The following is a 24,253-nucleotide window of genomic DNA, read 5'->3' on the forward strand; positions in this document are numbered from 1 at the left end:
GATAGAGCATGGGCTTGGGGGTCAGAAGGACCTAGTTTCCAAATCTTTGTTCGGCCAGTTGTCTGCTGTGTGACCTCAGTAACCTCATCTGTAAACCAGAGATTAAGATTGTGAGCCCCTTGTGAGACACTGACTGTGTCCAACCTGATTAACTTCATCATCATCAATCGTATTTATTGAACGCTTAATATGTGCAGAGCACTGTACTAAGCGCTTGGGAAGTACAAATTGGCAACATACAGAGACGGTCCCTACCCAACAGTGGGCTCACAGTCTAAAAGGGGGAGACAGAGAACAAAACCAAACATACTAGCAAAATAAAATAAATAGAATAGATATGTACAAGTAAAATAAATAAATAAATAGAGTAATAAATATGTACAGACATATATACAGGTGCTGTGGGGAAGGGAAGGAGGTAAGATGGGGGGATGGAGAGGGGGACGAGGGGGAGAGGAAGGAAGGGGCTCAGTCTGGGAGGAAGGGGCTCAGTCTGGGCCCTAGATTAACCTGTATCTACCCCAGCGCTTCTCCTCTCAGGGTCGCACCTGGAGAGTTTCCATTCCTCTACCAGTTTCGGCTATGGAAGGGGGAATCAAGCAGAGGCCTACCCATTCCATTCCTGGCTTGAGCAGTGGCTAGCGAGTGGAAGGCAATCTGCTACAAGTCAAAACTCACCTGTGCTGGGCAGCAGCGGCGTGGGAGAGAGTCGAGGGTGGGGACACAAGTTTACTGCGTGGAAGGCGGCAGTGGTAAACCACTGCTGGATTTTTACCCGGAAAACTCTCTGGATCCACTATTGGAACGATTGCAGATGGAGGTGTGGCGTTCTGGGAGAGTAGTGTCTGGGAGAGATGAGAAGCCTCTCTCTGGGAGAGATGAGAAGCAGCGTGGCTCAGTGGGAAGAGCACGGGCTTGAGAGTCAGTGGTCATGGGTTCAAAGCCCGGCTCCACCACCTGTCAGCTGTGTGACTTTGGGCAAGGCACTTCACTTCTCTGTGCCTCAGTTACCTCATCTGGAAAATGGGGATTAAAACTGTGAGCCCCCCCATGAGACAACCTGATCACCTTGTAACCTCCCCAGTGCTTAGAACAGTGCTTTGCATGTGTCTGTGGTGTTGCTATGGGTCAGAAATGATTGGAGGGCATAAGACAAGACAAGACCCCAGAGCTTAGTACAGTGCCTGGCATGTCGTAAACACTTAACAAATACCATAAAAGAAAAAGTCATTGCATTCAGCTGTTGTGTTCACACTCTCAGGTCCTAAGAAACAGCTTGGCCTAAGGGAACAAGCCAGGGGCTGGGAGTCAGTGGACCTGGGTTTTAATCCTGACTCTGCCACTTGCCGGCCGTGTGACCTTGGATAAGTCAGTTAGCTTTTCTGGGCCTCAGTTTCCTCTCCTGTAAAAAGGGATTTAAATACTTGTTCTCCCTTCCCCATAAACTGTGAGCCCCAAGTGGGACAGAGACTGTGTCTGACTTGATTACCTTGTCTCTACTCCAGCACTGAGTATAGTGTCTGGAACATAGGAAGCACTTAATGATGGCCACCATTATCATCATCATCATCATCACTGTGATGATGGCCAGCATCCTGACCTGTTGGAAAATGGGCAGGGCATTCATGGCTAGTCAATCTACTCACTGTGCCTCGCTTCGTCTCATCTCTCTCTCTCTCACCATTAGCTCAGTCCCTCTCCCTCCTGGACCAGCTGGGGTAGATACAAAGTTGTCAAATTGTTCCATGTGGGGCTCCCAGTCTGTCCCCATTTTACAGATGAGGTAACTGAGGAACAGAGAAGTGAAGTAACTTGCCCAAGGTCACAAAGCTGACTTTGGCTTTGCCCTTCCTCTGCACCCGTGCATCGGCATCAAACCAAGGGATAGGAATTATTTCCTCTGATTTCTCTCCTTGCCAGTATTCCGATATCTGTCCCCCAACATGTTAGAGTGCAAGCTCTTTAAGGGTAGGAAACGTGCCTTGTTCTTCTAATGCAATTTCCCCAGCTCTCAGTACAGTGCATGGCGCCCCATGGGCACTCAGTACATATTGTCACTGCTATGATTCTGTAATCCCTGTGGTATAGGTTAGGTGCTTAATATGTGCCAGTACTTGGGTAGATAAAATATAAGCAGATGGGATATAGTTCCTGTTCCACATGGGGCTCACAATCTAAATACGAGAAGCAGCATGGTGTAGTGGATAGACCATGGGCCTGGGAGCCAGAAAAACTTGGGTTCTAATCTCAGCTCCACCACTTGTCTGCTGGGTGACCTTGGGGAAGTCACTTCACTTGTCTGTGCCTCAGTTTCCTCATCTATAAAACAGGGATTAAAACTGTGAGCCCCAAGTGACACAGAGACTGCGTTCAACCAAAGAACTTAAGAAATAGCATTATTATTATTATTATTATTGAGTTGGAGTGAAAACAGGTATTTAATCCCCATTTTGCAGATGAGAAAACTGAGGCACAGAGAAATTAAGTGACGTGCCCAAGCCCACACAGCAGGGAAGTGGTGGATCTGGTATTAGAACTCAGATCCACTGATTCCCAGGCTGGGACTCTCTCCACCTGGGCCCGTTGCTTCCCATAAGGATCTAATGGGGGTGGGCCCTCCAGGGAGGGGAGGATTTGTGTTCTTCCATCTGGCATGCCCAGGGCTAAACCTGGCCAGGCTGACTGAAATCAGGCATGAGGATCCACCAGGTGCTAAGGCCAATATGCTGGCCCACTGATGCCCTTGCCTGTATGTGCACATTCTTAACATTTGTCCAAGAAGAGAGTGTCCTGGGCTGAGCGTGTCAGTGTGTCCCCAAACGGAACAGCTGATTCCAATCCCTTTGGTGGCATCGACAGCAAGGGCCCCAGAGAACTCTGGGGAGCGAGGTTATTCAGGTTGGTTACAGAAATATTTGGAGTGGAGAAGAAGACTGCCTGGAAATTTGATTTGTGTGGACACGTTGCACCTCGATCTTGTCTATCTCACCACTGACCCCTTGTCCGTGCCCTACTTCTGGCCTGGAGCCCCCTCCCTCCTCAAATTTAATACACAATTACTCTCCCCCAGCTTCAAAACCTTACTGAAGGCACAGCTTCTCCAAGAGGCTTTCCCTGACAGCCTCACTTTTCCTCATCTCCCACTCCCTTCTGCATCTCCTTAGCTTGTTCCCTTGATTCAACCCCTCTCCCAGACCCACAGCACTTATGTCCATTTCTGTCATTACTTTCTTTATTTTCATGCCTGTCTCTCCCTCTAGAATGTAAGCTCGTTGTGGGCAGGGAATTTGTTTATTATTATATTGCCCTCTCCCAAGCACTTTGTCCAGTGCTCTGCACACAGTAAAGTCTCAATAAATATGATTAAATGAACAAATGAATGAAAGAGACTTTTAGTGGAATGAATGAGAGACTTAGTTGTCCACTCACACCTATGTTCATTCATTCAATTGTATTTATTGAGTGTTCACTGTGTGCAGAGCACTGTACTAAACACTGGCACTGTACTAAGCACTTGTCCCTCTCGTCCCCCTCTCCATCCCCCCCATCTTACCTCCTTCCCTTCCCCACAGCACCTGTATATATATATGTATATATGTTTGTACATATTTATTACTCTATTTATTTATTTATTTATTTATTTTACTTGTACATATCTATTCTATTTATTTTATTTTGGTAGTATATTTGGTTCTGTTCTCTGTCTCCCCCTTTTAGACTGTGAACCCACTGTTGGGTAGGGACTGTCTCTATATGTTGCCAACTTGTACTTCCCAAGCGCTTAGTACAGTGCTCTGCACACAGTAAACGCTCAATAAATATGATTGATTGATTGATTGTACATCTCAGTTATTTGAATTGTCCATGCTCTCACTCCATGTTTAGGAGCTGAACAGATGCCCTCCCTGGAATGCCCTCCCTCCACACATCCGCCAAGCTAGCTCTCTTCCTCCCTTCAAAGCCCTACTGAGAGCTCACCTCCTCCAGGAGGCTTTCCCAAACTGAGACCCCTCCTTCCTCTCCCCCTCCTCCCCCCTCCATCCCCCCTACCTTATCTCCTTCCCCTCCCCACAGCACCTATATATATATGTATATATGTTTGTACATATTTATTACTCTATTTACTTGTACATATTTATTCCATTTATTTTATTTTGTTAATATATTTTGTTTTGTTGTCTGTCTCCCCCTTCTAGACTGTGAGTCTGCTGTTGGGTAGGGACTGTCTCTATATGTTGCCAACTTGTACTTCCCAAGTGCTTAGTACAGTGCTTTTCACACAGAAAGCGCTCAGTAAATACGATTGAATGAATGAATGAATGAAGGAGTTTACAGTCTAGTGGAGGAGGCAGACAATTAAAAAATGACTAGTAAGGGGAAGCCAAACCTCTCAGGGTCACACCTGGAGAGTTCCCAGTACTTACGCTAGATACTGGGTGTGGCTGGACAGTGATGGTTGAAGAATCTTTTGAGCCCAAGGATCAATTTGCCTGTAAAAGTAACAAGCAACCAGAAGTTCCCATTGGTGGCGGGAGCATGCAGACTTGATTTTGGCTCTGCCACAGAGCCCAGAGTCAGTCCTGCCCTGCGGAACGTGCAGCAGAAGGCAAGAGCCAGCGACTGTCCCGCTGGCCCTCAGCTTGTAAACCATTTCTGCGGTATCGGCAGTGGGTTGGATATTGAATTCATAAGTCAGTTCTCTTTCAAAGAGTCAATTATCCCCACTGAAACACTTTTAACACATCCAAATTCATCATTTTGCTGTTTATCCTTTTCTTCCCCAAATCAGCAAGCTGGCCACCTCTATGGACATTGGTTTGATATCTACATCATCTCCAAGCTAGCTCTCTTCCTCCCTTCAAGGCCCTGCTGAGAGCTCACCTCCTCCAGGAGGCCTTCCCAGACTGAGCCCCTTCTTTCCTCTCCCCCTCGTCCCCCTCTCCATCCCCCCGTCTTACCTCCTTCCCTTCCCCACAGCACCTGTATATATGTATATATGGTTGTACATATTTATTACTCTATTTATTTATTTTACTTGTACATTTCTATCCTACTTATTTTATTTTGTTGGTATGTTTGGTTCTGTTCTCTGTCTCCCCCTTTTAGACTGTGAGCCCACTGTTGGGTAGGGACTGTCTCTATGTGATGCCAATTTGTACTTCCCAAGCGCTTAGTACGGTGCTCTGCACATAGTAAGTGCTCAATAAATACGATTGATTGATTGATTCCTTTCCATCCAGCTGGGCATCTGGTCCACAGGCAGAGGGGCTTCTCATCCCGGACCCAAGCTCGTCACGCCGGCTCAGCGAATGCACCATGCCCAGTCAAAATTTTCCTCACCGTTTGGGTCTGTTGGAGGGCAGATGGATTAATCTTTCCCTCAAGCCACCTAAGAGTTAAATCAATCCAGCCATCGATTAATCAATCAATGGTATTTATTGAGTACTGTGTGTCCAGCACTGAACCAAGCCAAATGGTAATTCAGAAATAGATACGAACTTGAAAGTCCAAATTCAGTTTTTAGTTTCCCTTTGTTTGTCTTTGTCCTCTGCACAAGGATTGCTCTGGTTGGTAAAAAGATGGTGGGCTGGGTGAAGGGTGATGGGAGGTTCTAAGCTGCTGGTCTGGGTGAGGGCTAGGGGAAATCTGAGCTGGTGGGGTGGGAGGAGGAGAGGGGGGTGACTGTAAGCTTTTGTTTGCTCCCTAGCCAAGCCCATATTTCTGGAACAACAAGCTGGAGAGAAGGGCTGGGGACGAGACCTACCACCCAGTGAGAGGAGCTTCTCTGGGTCCTCTTTGAGGACAGAAGCCATGGAACAGAGCAGACCTCACTCCCCTGCCCAACCAGGGGTGGTGGCTTCTTAAAGCCCTGTGGCAGCCATTGCCAAAGACTTGCAGGGCAGTGGAGGCTGGGGCACTGCCTGGCAGCTCTATCTGCCCCGTCCCTAGCCCTGTATCAGCAGCTGTATTTGCCACTGCGTTGGCCACTGTTTCCTCCCCTGGTATCCACCACTGTAGTAGTCCCTCCCTGTATCCACCTGTATCTGTCACTGTAGCCACCCCTGTATCTGTCCCTGTCCCTGTATCAATCAACCACTGATTGATTGTGCAGAGCACTATACTAAGTGCTTGGAAGAGTACAACAGAATTAGCAGTCATGTTCCCAGATCCTGAATACTTAATCAATCAACCAATTAATCATTGGTATTTATTGAGCAATTTCTATGCAATAATAATAATAATAATAATGATAAGTATGGTACTTTTTAAGTGCTTACTTTAATAATAATAATAATGATGGTAATTGTTAAGCACTTACAATGTGCAAAACACTGTTCTAAGCCCTAGGGGGATACAAGGCAATCAGGCTGTGCCACGTGGGGCTCACAATCTTAATCCCCATTTTACAGATAAGGTAACTGAGGCACAGAGAAGCTAAGTGACTTGCCCAAAGTCACACAACTGACAATTGGCATAGCTGGGATTTGAACACATGACCTCTGACTCCAAAGCCCATGCTCTTTCCACTGAGCCATGCTATGTGCCAAGCAATATTCTAAGTGCTGAGGTAGATGCAAGTTGATCAGGTTGGACACGGCCCCTGTCCTACATGGGGCTCACATTCTTAATCCCCATTTTGCAGATGAGGTAAGGGAGAGCCAGAGAAGTGAAGTGACTTGCCCCAGGTCACACAACAGACATGTGGCAGAGCTGGGATTAGAACCCAGGTCCTTCTGACTCCTGAGCCTGTGCTCTATCCAACTAAGCCACTCTGCTATGTGCCAAGCACTGTCCTATGCACTTGGGAGAGTACAACACCACAGAGTTAGCAGATACGTTCCCTGCTTACACTGAGTTTACAGTCTACGGGGGAGACAGATTCATTCATTCATTCAATCATTTTCATTGAGTGCTTAGTACAGTGCTCTGCACACAGGAAATGCTCAATAAACATGATTGAATGCTTACTGTGTGCAGAGCACTGTACTAAGCACTTGGAAAGTACAATTCAGCAACAGAGACAATCCCTGCCCACAACCAGCTTTTAATATAAGTAATTTGTAATGTATAATTTAAAGATATGTACAGAAGTGCTGTGGGATTGAGGGTGGGGCAAATATCAGATGCCCAAAGGTCACAGTTCTAAGTGTGTAGTCAATGTACAAGAGAGAGGAGGCTGGGAAAAGGAGTACTTAATCTGAGAAGGCCTCTTGGAGGAGATGTGACCTTAATGATGCTTTGAAGATGGAGAGAGTTGTGGTCTGGCATATATGGAAGAGGGAGGGAGTTCCAGGCTAGAGGGAGGACATGGGAAAGGGGTTGGCAGGGAAAGAGATGAGACTGGGACATGGTGGTAAGCTGGTGCCAGAGGAGCGGAGTGTGCCAGCTAGGCTTTAGTAAGAGATCATTGAGGTGAGGTAGAATGGGGTGAGCTGATTGAATGCTTTAAAGCCTATCATAAGCAGTTTCTGTTGATACTGAGGTGGATGGGCAGCCATTGGAGGTTCTTGAGGAGGGGGAAAACATGGATTGAACAGTTCTTAGTAAAATGATGATGATGATGATGGTATATGTTAAGCGTTTACTATATGCAAAGCACTGTTCTAAGTGCTGGGGAGATTACAAGGTGATCATGTTGTCCCACGGGGGGCTCACAGTTTTAATCCCCATTTTACAGATGAGGTAACTGAGGCACAGACAAGTGAAGTCACACAGCTGACAGTTGGTGGAGCCGATACTTGAACCCATGACCTTTGACTCCAAAGCCTGTGCTCTTTCCACTGAGCCACATGAGCAGCATTTTGAGGCACCTGTTAGTGGCCAATGAGGGGAGGGGCCTCCCTCCCTGGCGCTCTGGTCTCCTAGGCAACAAGCAGCTCAGCGACGCAGCCTCCGGCAACTTTGGTTTTTAATAATAATAATAATTATAATGACGGCATTTGTTAAGCGCTTACTGATCCGTGCAGCAAAGTGGTATGGACTGGAATAAGACACTATACTTATCACTATATCAGTAGACTGTAAACTCATTGTGGTCAGGGAATGCATCTACAAACATTGTTATATTGTACTCTCCCAAGTGCTTAGTACAGTGCTCTGTACACAAGTAGGTGCTCACTAAATATGATTGACTGATTGATTGATCAGTAGCTTGCTTCTTAGGCAGTTTAATTGCTATTGCTTCAAGTTTGGTGGTGATAGTCCTAATTATTTTCCCTGTGTAATGTTTATGAAGAGACAGAATCCTTTACCCCATCTACTAGTTGACAGAATACCAAAACCCTACCTATGGGTTGATGCAGCCCCAGAATGCAGTGGGCACTGCTTTATGGAGGGTTGAGATATTGGATGGGCTCCATCTGAATAAGCCATAAAGGAACAAGTGAAAATGAAGTACCAGTCGCTGAGGAAACTGCAGCAGGAGATGGACAGGCTGAACTTCCACAACCTATAGCTCACCAAGAGAGTCGAGCTTCTCCAACAGGAACTGGCCCTCGGCGAAACCCGGGGCAAGAAAAATAAGGTGGGGGGCCGGAGGGGCCAGAAGGGGAGGCTGAGGGAGGGCCGGGCCACTGCTTAGAGAAGCAGCGTGGCTCAGCGGAAAGAGCCCGGGCTTTGGAGTCAGAGGTCGTGGGTTCAAATCCCGGCTCCACCAACTGCCAGCTGGGTGACTTTGTGCAAGTCACTTCCCTTCTCTGGGCCTCAGTTCCCTCATCTGGAAAATGGGGATGAAGACTGTGAGCCCCCCGTGGGACAACCTGATCACCTTGTAACCTCCCCAGCGCTTAGAACAGTGCTTTGCACATAGTAAGTGCTTAATAAATACCATTATTATTATTATTATCATTATTATTATTATTAGGAGGTTTGGCGGGACTTGAGCTAGGCTCAATCTCAGCTGGGTTGGTTTTATGTGATCTCAGCTACTCCTCTGCCATCAGACACCGCCCCAAGCCCTTTCAGGGCACAGGTTCCAGAGGTCTTGGAATTCTGTACCCAGAAGAGCGCTTCCTTACATAGGCAGGACAGTCCCCCGGGGCTCTGCAGAGTGGATTTGGATAAGGGTCAGGGCCAAGGTGGAACAGAGGTTCTGCAGGCTACCCAAGGCCTGAGGACTTTTTAACAAATATTCAAATGGAATTCTCAGCCCATTGCAAAGTAAGTGTGTGTGTGTGTGTGTGTGTGTGTGTGTGTGTGTGTGTGTGTGTATGCGCGCGCACATGCGTGAGTGTATGTGTGTCTGGGACTCAGTTTCCTCACTCTGCAGAATGGGGATTAAATCTGTTCTGAGAAGTAGCGTTGCCTAGTGGATAGGGCATGGGCCTGGACCTGGGTTCTAATACTGGCTCTGACACTTCTCTGCTGTGTGACCTTGGGCAAGTCACTTCACTTCTCTGTGCCTCAGTTACCTCATCTGTAGAATGGGGATTAAGATTGTGAGCCCTTTGTGGTTAAGGGACTGTGTCCAACCTGATTTGCTTGTATCCACTTCAGCACTGGGTACAGTGCCTGACACATAGTAAGCACTTAACAAATACCATCATATTATTATTATTATTAGGGAGACCTCCATGACCCCACCCTGCACCTGGCTTACCAACGAGGCTCGGCTGTTCCGAAACTCTGCCTGCCCAGAGTCAAGTGCCCTAAAATGCCCCTGTCTGGCAGATCCTCCCTGGGACCCTCTCAGGGTGCCTCCAGACCCTGGCCCATTGACACTGTCCAAGAGAGGGGCAGATCCTCGCTCAGCTGGGCTCACCTCAGGGTGCTGGTGGTTACAGGCAATGCCCCAGGCCGGCCAGCAAATCTTGCAGCCCCAAAGTGGGAGGTCCTGGGGTGGCCGATGCCATTTCATGATGTCTCTCTTCATTCATTCATTCATTCATTCATTCATTCATTGGTATTTATTGAGCGTTTACTGCATGCAGAGCACTGTACTAAGCACTTGGAAAGTACAATTCCAATGGAAGCAGCGTGGCTTAGTGGAAAGAGCACGGGCTTTGGAGTCAGAGGTCATGGGTTCAAATCCCAGCTCTGCCACTTGTCAGCTGTGCAACTTTGGGCAAGTCACTTAACTTTGCTATGTCTCAGTTACCTCATCTGTAAAATGGGGACTAAGACCGTGAGCACTCCGTGGGACAACCCAATCACCTTGTATCTACCCCAGTGCTTAGAACAGAGGGCCTGGAATGCCCTCCCTCTGTACATCCGCCAAACTAGTTCTCTTCCTCCCTTCAAAGTCCTACTGAGAGCTCACCTCCTCCAGGAGGCCTTCCCAGACTGAGCCCCCTCCTTCTTCTCCCCCTCCTCCCCCTCCCCATCCCCCCACCTTACCTCCTTCCCCTCCCCACAGCACCTGTATATATGTATGTATGTTTGTACATATTTATTACTCTATTTATTTTACTTGTACATATTTGTTCCATTTATTTTATTTTGTTAATATGTTTTGTTTTGTTGTCTGTCTCCCCCTTCTAGACTGTAAGCCTGCTGTTGGGTAGAGACCGTCTGTATATATTGCCAACTTGTACTTACCAAGCGCTTAGTACAGTGCTCTGCACACAGTAAGCACTCAATAAATACGATTGAATGAATGAATGAATGACTGAACAGCGCTTGGCACCTAGTAAGTGCTTAACAAATGCCATCATTATTATTACAGTTCAGCAACAAAGAGAAACAATCCCTGCCCTTCATGATCTCAGCCCGTGACATGACACCTAAGCAACACCCTGACCCTTGTGGACATAGCTCATGTTGCCAACTTGTACTTCCCAAGCGCTTAGTACAGTGCTCTGCACACAGTAAGCGCTCAATAAATATGATTGAATGAATGAATATACTCCTGTACTGCCTTCTCCTATAATTTATTGTATTGCCTGTCTCCTCCGCTAGACTCTAAGCTCCTTGGGGGTAAGGGATCCTATCTACTGACTGCACTGTACCCTCTCAAGTGCCTAGCACAGTGCTTGGCACACAGTAGATGGTAAGCTCCTTGGGAGCTACTAATGCTATTCAGTCAATCAATTAATCAATCAGTGGAAATTATTGAATGCTTACCCTGTGCAGAGCACTATACTAAGTGCTTAGGAGAATATAATACAATAGAGGAAGTGGACGTGAGTACTCTCCCAAGTGCTGTGTGTGGTACTCTTCATACAGTGGGTACTTAATACGTGTTACAAATTGATTTACGCCCACCAATCCCAAGAAAGTTAGTTCTTAGGGCTGGGAGGATACAACAGCACCCGGGATGTTAACAGTCTTTTAGACTGTCTTTTAGACTGTCTTTCAGACTGTGAGCCCACTGTTGGGTAGGGACTCTCTCTATATGTTGCCAACTTGTACTTCCCAAGCGATTGGTACTGTGCTCTGCACACAGTAAGCGCTCAATAAATACGATTGATTGATTGATTGATTGTTAAATGTGGGAGCCTTGGAATCAAACAGTGCTGAGACGGCCTTTAGTAGTTTGGGAAGTTCTGAGCTCTCACTCAGCTCTTTTCTAATGGAATTAGAACAAATTGTGAAGGAAGAATTTTGACGGTCTCTCCAGCCAACAATCCCAAACACACATATTGAATTAGTAAGTGGTGAAAATCCAATTCTGAGAAACAACGGGGCCCAAGGCAAAGATCCCTGAGAATTGACTTTAAATAAAGAACAAAATGAGACAGAAGGGAGGAGGCTGCCACCTGCCTCAGGTGTCCCCCTTCCCATCCTCCCCCAGGGGCGGTGGGGTGTGAGACTCACGGTCCAACCAAAGTGCTTGAGTGGGTCTGACAGACGTTCTGTGGTCGCTGGCAGAAGCCTCCATGGTGTGCATCCGCTCAGTCAGTCAGTCAATTGCATTTATTGAGCTCTTACTGTGCACAGAGCACTGTACTAGGCACTTGGGAGAGTATAATCTAACAAACAAACATATTCCATGCCCACAATGAGCATGCAGTCTAAAAGGGGAGGCAGACATTACTGGCGGATAGAGCATGAGTCTGAGAGTCAGGTCATGGGTTCACATCCTGGCTCCACCACTTTCATTCAATTGTATTTATTGAGCGCTTACCGTGTGCAGAGCACTGTACTAAGCGCTCGGGAAGTACAAGTTGGCAACATATAGAGACGGTCCCTACCCAACAGTGAGCTCACACTTGTTTGCTGTGTGACTTTGGACAAGTCATTTCACTTCTCTGGGCCTCAGTTACCTCATCTGTGAAATGGGAATTGAGACTGTGAGCCCCACATGGCACAGGAACTGTGCCCAATTTGATTTTCTTGCAATAATAATAATAATAATAATGGCATTTGTTAAGTGCTTACTATGTGCCAAGCACTGTTCTAAATGCTGGGATAGATATAAGGTTATCAGATTATTCCACATGTGGCTCATAGTCTTAATCACCATTTTCCAGATGAGGTAACTGAGGCCCAGAGAAGTTGACTTCCCCAAAGTCACATAGCTGACAAGTGGTGGAGTCAGAATTCGAACCCACAACCTCTAACTCCCAAGCCCATGCTCCTTCCACTAATCCATACTGCTTGTTGGTTATATCCAACCCAGCACTTAGTACAGTGCCTGGCACATAGTAAGCACTTAACAGATGTCATAAGTATTATCATTATAAATAAATTACAGCTATGTACCTAAGTGCTGTGGGGCTAGGGGTGGCAGTGATGAATCAAGGGAGTAAGACAGGGTGACACAAAAGGGAGAGGGAGAAGAGGAAAGGAGGCATCAGGGCCTCGCTCTTGACAGACAGGGGCTCTCTGGGAGTGGCAGGGCAAGACTATTTATTGAGCACCCACTGAGGTCCTGGGATTTAGCCTGCTGGGCGGGACATTTCCCAGCAGATCCAGATTTGTTGACTTAGGCTCAAGGGCACCCCGAAGGCTCACGAGGATGGCTGAGCCTGGACCCAGGGCCCGGCAGGCTCAGACCGGCCAGGCCCCTGCCGGCTCCACGCTGCCTGCCTTGGGGGGACAATGGGAGTGCCCCCTCCCAGGAGCTGCGGGTCCACTGCTGACCACATCTCCAAATGGGGCAGAGGCCTGGTTCCGGCCTGCTCTCGGACCTCTATCCAGGTGAGTCACCGAGGAAGGCTCTCCCTAGTGAGTTCTCCTCTTTGGGCCCTGGAAAGCTTGTCAGTGATGGCAGGCAATGCTGTCCTTTCTCTGGCAGCTGCCTCTCAGTCCCCTGGGACCCCAGGAGGTGTGAGTCGGGGGCTAGCTCCCACCATCAGGAGGCAGAGCCTGCTGGCCAGCCGACCAGAGGGTGTCCCCCTCTCCATTCCCCCATCTTACCTCCTTCCCTTCCCCACAGCACCTGTATATATGTATATATGTTTGTACAGATTTATTACTCCATTTATTTATTTATTTATTTATTTATTTATTTTACTTGTACATAGCTATTCCATTTATTTTATTTTGTTAGTATGTTTGGTTTTGTTCTCTGTCTCCCCCTTTAAGACTGTGAGCCCACTGTTGGGTAGGGACTGTCTCTATGTGTTGCCAATTTGTACTTCCCAAGCGCTTAGTACAGTGCTCTGCACATAGTAAGCGCTCAATAAATACGATTGATTGATTGATTTTGTTCTCTGTCTCCCCCTTTTAGGCTGTGAGCCCACTGTTAGGTAGGGACTGTCTCTATAAGTTGCCAATTTGTACTTCCCAAGCGCTTAGTACAGTGCTCTGCACATAGTAAGCGCTCAATAAATACAATTGATGATGACGATGATGATGGAGGCCACCAAGGCTCCGGACACGATGTTTGTCATTAGCCGGCAATGGGAACTGTCGGTCCAAAGACATTGGAAAAAAGCTTTTTTTTCTAGTCACGTGCTGCCTAAACTTAAAGAGCAGCTGTGGATGAATTAGCCGGAGCTGAAGGCAAGTACTTCCAGAGTTAATGGAGTGGGTTTGTAAACTGGAAAAGACCCAAAGTTTCTTTTAAAATGTAAATTTCCTTTTAAAAACCCTGCAGCTGAATAAGCCACCTAAACATGGAACCTTTTTTTCAGCTTTTCACGGAAGAGAATGATCCTGAAAACCTCCCAGTAACTCTCCCAAACGTTTAGTTCAGTGACCGGCGCACAGTAAGCGCTCAATAAATACAACTGATCGATTGATAAAGAGTCTTTATCGGGCAAGACACTTCTTTGCCAAAGAGTCTAACTGTCTGAATGTACTCTGGGATACACTGTTATTATTATTATTCTTAGATCCAAAAAACGAAGTCCTTCAGTGCTTCAACCAAGTTGCAGATGAGTCTTTAAGCAGAAGGACTTGGCTTTCTGGATCTAATAGTAATAATAATAAAGATAATAATAACTGGTATTTGTTAAGTGCTTACTAGGTGCCAAGCACTATACTAAGTGCTAGGGTGGATAAAAGCAAATCAGACTGGACACAGTCCCTGTCCCACATAGGGCTCACAGTCTCAATCCCCATTTTACAGATGAGGTCACTGAGGCCCAGAGAAGTGAAGTGACCTGCCCCATGTCACACAACAGACAAGTGGCAGAGATGACATAATAAAGCCTCTGCCATGTGCGACCCAAGTGGTAGATCCTGAAGCAATGTGACCTAGTGGAAAGAACTCAGCCCTGGGAGTCAGGGACACTTAAGTTCTTATCCTGGCTCTGCCACTTGCCTGCTTGGTGAACTAGGACAGTATCACTTTTTTTAAAAAAATGGTATTTGTTAAGCGCTTACTATATGCCCGTCATTGTACTAAGTGCTGGGGTAGATACAAGCTAATCAGGTTGTCCACAGTCTATGTCCCACATGGGCTCATAATATTAATCTCCATTCTACTGAGGCACAGAGAAGTTAAGTGACTTGCCCGAGGTCACACAGCAGCCAAGTGGTGGAGCCAGGCTTAGAACCCTGGTCCTTCTGACTCTCAGGCCTGTGCTCAATCCACTAGACAACACTGCTTCTCTGGGCCTCAGTTTCCTCATCTGTAAAATGGGGATTCGATCCTTGTTCCCCCTCACCTTAGACTGGGAGATCTATGTGGGACAGGGACTGTGTCCGATCTGACTGTAATGTGTCTACCATAGTGCTTAGTATAGTGTTTGGCACATAGTAAGCACTTGGCACGTGGTATTATCATTATTGGGAAGCAGCTTGGCTCAGTGGAAAGAGCATGGGCTTTGGAGTCAGAGGTTGTGGTTTCAAATCCTGGCTCCGCCATTTGTCAGCTGTGTGACCTTGGGCAAGTCACTTAACTTCTCTGGGCCTCAGTTCCCTCATCTGTAAAATGGGGATGAAGACTGTGAGCCCCTTGTGAGACAACCTGTTTACCTTGTATCTACCCCAGTACTTAGAACAGTGCTTGGCACATAGTAAGTGCTTAACAAATACCAACATTATTATTAATCAATCAATCAATCAATCAATCAGTCAATCGTATTTATTGAGCGCTTACTGTGTGCAGAGCACTGTACTAAGTGCTTGGGAAGTACAATTCGGCAACACATAGAGACAGTCCCTACCCAACAGCGGGCTCACAGTCTAGAAGGGGGAGACAGAGAACAAAACCAAACATACTGACAAAATAAAATAAGTAGAATAGATATGTACAAGTAAGATAAATAAATAAATAAATAGAGTAATAAATACGTACAAACATATATACATATATACAGGTGCTGTGGGGAAGGGAAGGAGGTAAGATGTGGGGATGGAGAGGGGGACGAGGGGGAGAGGAAGGAAGGGGCTCAGTCTGGGAAGGCCTCCTGGAGGAGGTGAGCTCTCAGTAGGGCCTTGAAGGGAGGAAGAGAGATAGCTTGGTGGATGGGCAGAGGGAGGGCATTCCAGGCCCGGGGGGCCTGGAATAATATTATTATTATAATTATAATTCTTAATATCATATCAATAATTGACTTAGATTAATGTCAGTCTCCCCCTCTAGACTGCCAGCTCACTGTGGACAGGGAACATATGTACTAACTCTGTTGTAATTCACTCAAGCACTTAGTACGAGGCTCTGCACACAGTAAGTGTTCAGTAAACATTAATAGTTCTTAATAATAAATGCAATAATGATAAATAATGATAAGGTCTCAGATGACAATGAGGGCATGCTCGGATTCAGATCAGGTCATAGCAGACATCGATAAATTTAGCCTTTAGGAAAGGCAAAGTAAATGCAGATAATCAATAGCCAATCTCCAAGGTGCTTAGTACAGTGCGCTGTATACAGTAAGTGCTCAAAAAATATGATTGAATGAATGAACTGAAATTTCAGCAAAAGCCAACTAACATGACTTCCCACTTCATCTTCCATTTGGAAGCCTTTTCTCCCCATACTATCTCTGTTGTGTCTCACATCTTTTAGGAGCCTGCCGAAAACAGACAACTCCTTATCTTCCCATAGGGGTAGGAATAGTAAGACACAAAACTCCATCCTGGGAAAGAGAAACAGTGTTTGAGATGGTTTTCGGCACAGTCATGAACATGTTGGTTCAATGTTTTAGGACTAGGCATTTTTCCACCCAAATAACCATCAAAATTTTGGGAGTTGGTAAAGATTCTAAACTGCCCAAGAACACAATATTAGAGTAAATCGCGGGAGTGAAAAGCATCACCTAATTCCAGGGCAGAGTTTTGAGGGAGTGAGAGCTCACCTGCTTTTTGGAAAAATATTTGTATTCTATCACTGATAATGAGGTCCAGAAATGCCGCCTGTCCCAACTCCTGGCACAGAGTTTCCGAGTCTGACTAGCTGGAGCCCTGGCAGTGCCAGTGAGATCGCCTTTAGTCTTTTGGAAATTGGCACAAAGAGATTTCCCCATAAGACTGCCAAATGGATAACTCCCAGCCCAATTCCCAAAAGCCAGGTTTTCTCACACCATCAAAGCACAACGTTCCCACTGGCTCCCTGAGGTCTAGAATTGGACTCATTTCTGTTGACTAGAGATTGCATGAGGAGAGAAAATATCCATCAATTAATCCATCAGCCATATTCACTGAGCACTAACTGTCCACAGAGCACTGTACTAAGCACTTAGGAGGGTACAATACGATAGAGTTGGTAGATATGATCCTTTGCCCTCAGAGGGGAGAGAGACATTAAAATAAATTACAGATAGGGGAAATGATAATTATGATACTTCTTTAGCACTTATTTTGCATCAAGCTCTGTATTAAATACTAAGGTAGATAGCAGACGATCAGGTTGGACACAGTCCCTGTCCCACGTGAGGTAATGAATCCCCATTTTGCAAAGGAGGAAACTGAGGCACAGAGAAGTTAAGTGACTTGCCCAAGTTCACACAGTAGGTAAATGGCTGTGCCAGGGTTAGAACCCAGGTCTTCTGACTCCCAGGCCTGACTTCTGTCCATTATAGCACACTGGGTACATATCCCAGTGTACATATCCTTACTCAGGCAGAGCACCTAAGTGCTGTGGGACTGGGGATGGAGTATCAAAATATTTAAGAGGTACAGACTCTAGTACAGAGGTGACAGAGAAGGGAAAGAGAATATGATGGTAGACTCCAAGCTTCTGCTTTAGACTGCAGGCTCTTAGTGGGCAGGGAACATGTGGACCAGCTCTGTTGTATTTTCCCAAGCGCTTAGGATAGTGTTCTGCATATAGTAAGCACTCAGTAAACCAGTGATTTAACGACTGATTTACATGAGGGCTTAATCAGGGAGGGTTTCTTGAAGGAAACATGATTTTACTAGGAGTTTCAAGGTGGGGAGTGTGTGGGTCTGGATATAACTATGAACAGGGAAGGAGTTCCAGGCAGGAGAGGGGATGTGATTAGGGGTCGACTTCAGATATTTTCATATTTTAACATAATATTCAAGTATGGACAGTATAACCCCAATTTTCCAAATTAAAGGTAGCTCAAGTCTTATCCAGCAGCAGCAGGCTACCACAGTTTCTAGAGTTTCTCCACCCCATCTTTTAGAAGAATTAACAACATTATACATGCCAAGTCAAATCCCTGGTTTAAAGAGATGGCCACTTTGATCAAACATCCGGTCGTGGGTTAACACACATAGGTTAGTTTTTTCTCACAAGGCACTTAAAAGCCAGGTCCACAACTGTGGAATGTCACCCAGCACATGGCTCTCCGTTCCCTGGAAACCTCCAGTGGCTTGTTTCCCAGAAACTTCTTCTTCAGGCATTGCCATTGGCTCCTAGGCTCTCCACCCGCTTTCTCTGACTTTGATATCAGCTCCTTTCACCAGCCCCTCCCCAGATTGCACTGTCAGCTCCTCCCAATCTCACCTTTACGCTGACTTCCTGCCTCTAACCCCATCTTCACACTGTTCCCCCAGCCTGGAACTCCTTCCCTCTTCACTTGCATCAGACCACTGCTCTTTCTTTGTCCTGGAATCACATTCGCTCCCACGGCTTCAACTATCATCTCTATGCTAATGCTTCCCAAATCTACATCTCCAGTACAGATCTCTCTTCTTCTTGCAGTCTTGTATTTCCTCCTGCCTTCAGGGCATCTCTACTTGGATTTCCTTCTAACTGAACATGTCCAAAACAGAACTCCTTGCTTTTTCACCCAAACCCTGTCCTCCTTGTGACTTTCACATTGTAGAATAGCATCACTATCATCACGATCTCACAAACCCATAACCTTGGCCGCCCCGCTTTGCCATGGCACACTGGCGACGATTCAGGCAGGCAGCCTCCGGAGCACGTTGGGGAACTGGGTCTCCCGGACCTGGTAGGGCTTGGGCTGGTTTAAATGCCCCCACTCTCCCCTGTGACTCCTCAGTTTCGAAGGTCTGTCGTTGGGGAAGAGTCTGGCAGGGATGAGGAGGCATGCTAATTCAGTCATGCATTCATTCAGTCCTATTTATTGAGCACTTACTGTGTGCAAAGCACTGTACTAAGCACTTGGGAAGTACAAGTCGGCAACAACTAGAGACGGTCCCTACCCAACAATGGGCTCACAGTCTAGAAGGGGGTGACAGACAATAAAACATGCCCGTGAGGAATTGTTCTACGCCTGAAATGTTGGACAAAAGGCAACTGGAACTAGAAGGTTTTTTTAAATGGTATATGGTAAGTATGTAGAGAAGCAGCGTGGCTCAGTGGAAAGAGCACGGGCTTTGGAGTCAGAGGTCATGGGTTTGAATCCCAGCTCCACCACTTGGCTGCTGTGTGACCTTGGGCAAGCCACTTAACTTCTCTGAGCATCAGTTACCTCTTCTGTAAAATGGGGATTAAGACTGTGAGCCCCACGTGGGACAACCTGATCACCTTGTATCCCCCCCAGCGCTTAGAACAGTGCTTTGCACATAGTAAGCGCTTAACAAATGCCATCATCATCATCATCATTATCCTTGACTCACCTCTCTCATTCAACCAACATACTCAATCTGTCACCAAATCCTGTTGGTTCAATCTTTCCAACATGGCTAAAATCTGCCCTCTCTTCTCCATCTAAACTGCTACAACATTAATCCAAGCACCTATCGTAAACCACCTTGATTACTGTATCAGCCTCTTTGCTGACCTCCCTCCCTATTATCTCTCCCCACTCCAGTTCATATTTCATTCTGCTGCCCTGATCATTTTTCTTCAAAAATGTTCAGTCTATGTTTCCCACATCTCAAGAACCTCCAGTAGTGGCTCATCCACCTCAGCATCAAACAGAAACTCCTCAACATAGGTTTTAAAGCACTCAATCACCTTGCCCCCTCCTACCTTACCTCTCTGATTTCCTATTACAACCCAGTCCTCACACATTGCTCTTGAAATGTCAGCCTACTCACTATACCTCCATCTCATCTATCTCTCCACCAACCCCTCACCCACGTCCTTTCTCTTGCCTGGATTTTCCTCCCCCTTCATATCTGACAGATGTTCATTCTCCTCACCTTCAAAGCCTTAATCAAAGTGCATATCTTTCAAGAGGACTTTCCTGACTAAGCACTCATTTCTACTTCTTTGTGTGTCAGTCTTGCACTTGGAATTGCACCCTTTACTTCCCTCACCCTCAGTCTCACAGTTCTTAGGTACATATCCAGATATTTATTTGTCTTCCACTCTAGACTGTAAGTGCACTGTGGGCAGGAAGTTTTACTACCAACTCTGTTATAGTATGCTCTCCCAAGTGCTTAGTACAGTGCTCTCCTCCTCCCCCTGAAATCCTGGCAACCTCTCAGTCCTGTGATCTCTTTAGCATACATCTACCCCAGTGCTTAGTGCAGTACCGATTGAACTTGGCTAATTGACCTTTGTAGAGAAGGCATCTGCCGGCTGTGTCTGAGTTCCCTCAAATCTTCTGGAGGCTTGTTGTGGGGCTTTGCTGACATGGCCTATGCAGTTAGAGGGATTACCTCCCTGCTAGGCAGCCATATCTATTTACGTTGATCTTTGACCTCTGGACATTTGGTATTCGCCCCAACCCCACAGCACTTATGCACATATATTTAAATTGTGTATTATGAATTATTTATTCATAAAATAAAATAATAAATAATTATTTTATTTTTACTCCCCTCTTCAAAAATCTCCAGTGGCTGCCTGTCTACCCGTGTATCAAGCAAAAAACCCTCACTCTTGGCTTCAAGGCTCTCCATAACCTTGCACCCTCCTACCTCACCTCTCTTCTCTCCTTCTACAGCCCAGCCTGCACCCTCCACTCCTTTGCCACTAACCTCCTCACTGTACCTCACTCTCGTCTGTCCCGCCGTCGCCCACCGACCCATGTCCTTCCCCTGGCATGGAATGCCCTCCTTCCACACATCAGCCAAGCTAGCTCTCTTCCTCCCTTCAAAGCCCTACTGAGAGCTCACCTCCTCCCAATGGCCTCCCCAGACTGAGCTCCCCTTTTCCTCTCCTCCTCCCCATTCCTTCCGCCCTACCTCCTTCCCCTCCCCACAGCACTTTTATATATATCTGTACAGATTTATTACTCTATTTATTTTACTTGTACATATTTACTATTCTATTAATTTTGTTAATGATGTGCATATAGCTTTAATTCTATTTGTTCTGACTATTTTGACACTTGTCTACATGTTTCGTTTTGTTGTCTGTCTCCCCCTTCTAGACTCTGAGCCCGTTGTTGGGTAGGGATCATCTCTGTATGATGCCGACTTGTACTTCCCAAACACTTAGTACAGTGCCCTGCACACAGTAAGAACTCAATAAATAAGACTGACTGACTGACTGAATGAATGATATCAATGTCCATCTGCCTCTAGCCTGTAAGCTCATTATGGGCAGGGAACATGTCTGCTAATTTTAATTGTACTCTCCAGAGCAGCTTGTACAGTGCTGTGCACATAGTAAGTGCTCAATAGATGCCATTGATTGATTGATTGATTGATTGGGTCTGCACGCACCAGCCTCATTGGCACCCCCACTTCCCACAGTTACCTGGACAACAGACTTTTGATTTGCCTTAGCTCCAACCAAAGAGTCAGTCAGGCAGTCAGTCAGTCATATTTAGTGAGTGCTTACTGTGGGCAAAGCACTGTACTAAGCACTTGGGAGAGTACAGTATAGCAAGATAGCAGGCACATTCCCTGCCCACAGTGAGCTGACAGTCTAGAGGAGTTAATGGACACCACCAAGCCAACCCCCAGTGAGAGCTGGGTTCGGGCCCAGGGTCTCCTGCCATCAGGACTGGAGCTTCCCAAGAATCTCCCTCCAGTGACTGGCCCTCATGTCCAGCCAGTGCAGACCTGGATTGCACCAGAGGCCTGCCTGGCGGGGGCATGCAGGCAATAAGGCCCCAGGCAGACTTCAAAATGGTCAGAGAGTTGGAAATCCACTAGCTTGCTGCCTGGGTGGAAATCTAATTGGGAGCAGAGAGTTTCCAGGAGTGGAAACTCCTATTTTGAGAGCCGGCTCCTGGCACGGTGTTGCGGTCTGTGACTCTGGCTTGGGAAAAGCACACTCCAACCCCCTCTGGCTGAGCCTGCCAGGGGCTCTCATCGCATTCATGTCCTGTTGCTATAAGTGGGGCTGGTGGGCAGCGGGCTGGTCTCTAGGGAGTGACTTGTGCCCCTGGGGTGGGCGTAGTGGGGCCTGGAGCTTCCTCAGCAAGGGAAGGAAGGGCCGACACATCACTGCTGGGGCCAAGCTGTGTGTGGGGAGCAGACCAGACATTGGGATGCTGGCCCTGGGACTGGGCAGGCCAAGGGGAGTCAGGGAGGGGTCAGTGTTAGAACAAGGAGGAAGAAAGTGCTTTGCATATAATAAGTGCTTAACAAATACCAAAATTATTATTATTATTATTATTAAGAAAAGTACAAGAGAAGGAGACAGAGGAAGGAGAGGAGGAGGAGAAGTATGAGGACAAGGAATAGGAGGAGAAGGAGGAGGAGGAGATGAAGGAGGAGGAGAAGGATGAAGAAGAAGAGGAAAAGGAGAAAGAGAGGAAAAGAAGGAGGAAGAGGAGGAGGAAGAGAAGGAGAAGGAGGAATAGGAGGAGAACGAGGAGGAGGAAGAGAAGAAACAGAAGATGGAGGACAAGAAGGAGGAAGAGGAGAAGATGAGGAGGAGGAACTGATGGCACAGAACCCCAGGCTTTGCCCACCGAGGATGGCACCAAAGCTTCACCAAACCTGCAGCCATTGGAACAGCAATAGTAACAAAACTAATAATGATGGCATTTGTTAAGGAGCAGTGTGGCTCAGTGGAAAGAGCACGGGCTTGGGAGCCAGAGGTCATGGGTTCTAATCCTGACTCTGCCACTTATCAGCTGTGTGACTTTGGGCAAGTCACTTCCCTTCTCTGGGCCTCAGTTACCTCATCTGGAAAATGGGGATTAAAACTGTGTGCCCCATGTGGGGCAACCTGATCACCTTGTACCCCCAACAGTGCTTTGATCAGTGCTTTGCACATAGTAAGCACTTAACAAATGCCACCATTATTATTATTGTTATTATTATTATTAAGCACCTACTATGTACCAAGCACTGGAGTTGAGAAAAGATGAGATCAGACTCCATCCTCGCCCCACTTGGGGCAAGAAAGGGGCCTGGATCAAGGGGGAGATGATGGATTCTGGGAGCCTCAAAGAGCCAAAGGATCTTTCCAGCCCGAATGGAATGCCTCACATCTTGTCAGGGAGCTGAGTGAGCATGTGAGGGGGAACAGGTCAGAGTCTGCTAATGGGATCTTTGCTTCACTTTATGTTGTTGCTTCTTTCAGATTGCCCCTAGAAGGCAGGGATCATGTCCTGTGCTTCTGGTGTTCTCTCCCGGGCTCTTAGAAATGCACACGCACAGAAGGCACTCAATAAATGCTGCTGAAAATGACGATGCTGAAGACGGTGAGTTATCCTTCTGGAACGATACAAGCACTGAGAAGGGCTGATCCAGAAGATAAGAGAAATCATCCAGAAGGAAATAGAGTCGAAGGATTTTCAAAGGGGAGATGAAGAAAGACTTTTTGGTGAGCAGGCTTCCAAGCAAACTGGATAATTCTTAGACCAGATGCCACCCACCCTTAGAAGGAACGTTTCCCAGTGCCTTAATTGGCCAAGATCTGCATCACTGATCCAAGATGCGCTAGCCTTCTCCAATTGCCAGCAGGCTAGGGTACCCTTGTCATAGTGAGGACCAGTTGACGAACTGAGGAAATGGGACCCCATGAGTTCAGTCCAGAATAAACCTGCACTAGTTCATTGCCAGAGAGCCTGTGGCAAGATGTCGGTTTGTTGTTATATTGTACTCTCCCAAGCACTTAGTACAGTGCTCTGCACACAGTAAGCGTTCAGTAAATATGATTGAATGAATGATTTGAATGAAGAATTTCAAGAGAACAGTAACATCTGCATTTCTTTATGCCTCATTCCTAGAAGATTTCACTGAACTTGTGATGCCCCAGCCCTGGACTTTTTTAATGAAAATATCCTTTCCTCATGGAGCAATTCCCATCCTCTGATTTCCAAGTGCAACAAGCTCCAGTTGATCAATTCATTGAGCCATTATTACTACTACTAATAATGGTAGTATTTGTTAAGTGCTTAATATGTGCAAGCACTGTTCTAAGCGCTGGAGTAGATACAAGGTAGTCAGGTTGTCCCACATGGGGCTCACAGTCTTAATCCCCATTTTACAGATGAGGTAACTGAGGCAGAGAGAAGTTAAGTGACTTGCCCAAAGTCACACAGCTGACAAGTAACGGAGCTGGGATTAGAACCCATGTCCTCTGATTCCCAAGCCCATGCTCTTTGGCTACACCAAGAAATGCTATCAACAAAGTGACACCTTTCATCATCTGTATCCATGCTCTCTCTCCCTTTCAAGTTCCTTC

At 46.6% G+C, this 24,253-nt stretch overlaps 1 non-coding gene across 1 annotated transcript; it reads left to right on the plus strand.

Moving 5' to 3' along the window:
• Positions 1–530: 530 nt before the first annotated feature.
• LOC119929070 lies at positions 531–668 on the plus strand. Its single transcript, XR_005451214.1, has one exon. It is a non-coding gene; the product is annotated as a small nucleolar RNA SNORA7 (small nucleolar RNA).
• The last annotated feature ends 23,585 nt before the right edge of the window (positions 669–24,253 follow it).

The sequence above is a fragment of the Tachyglossus aculeatus genome, chromosome 5, assembly GCF_015852505.1.
Source record: "Tachyglossus aculeatus isolate mTacAcu1 chromosome 5, mTacAcu1.pri, whole genome shotgun sequence".
NCBI classification, from domain to species: Eukaryota; Metazoa; Chordata; class Mammalia; order Monotremata; family Tachyglossidae; genus Tachyglossus; species Tachyglossus aculeatus.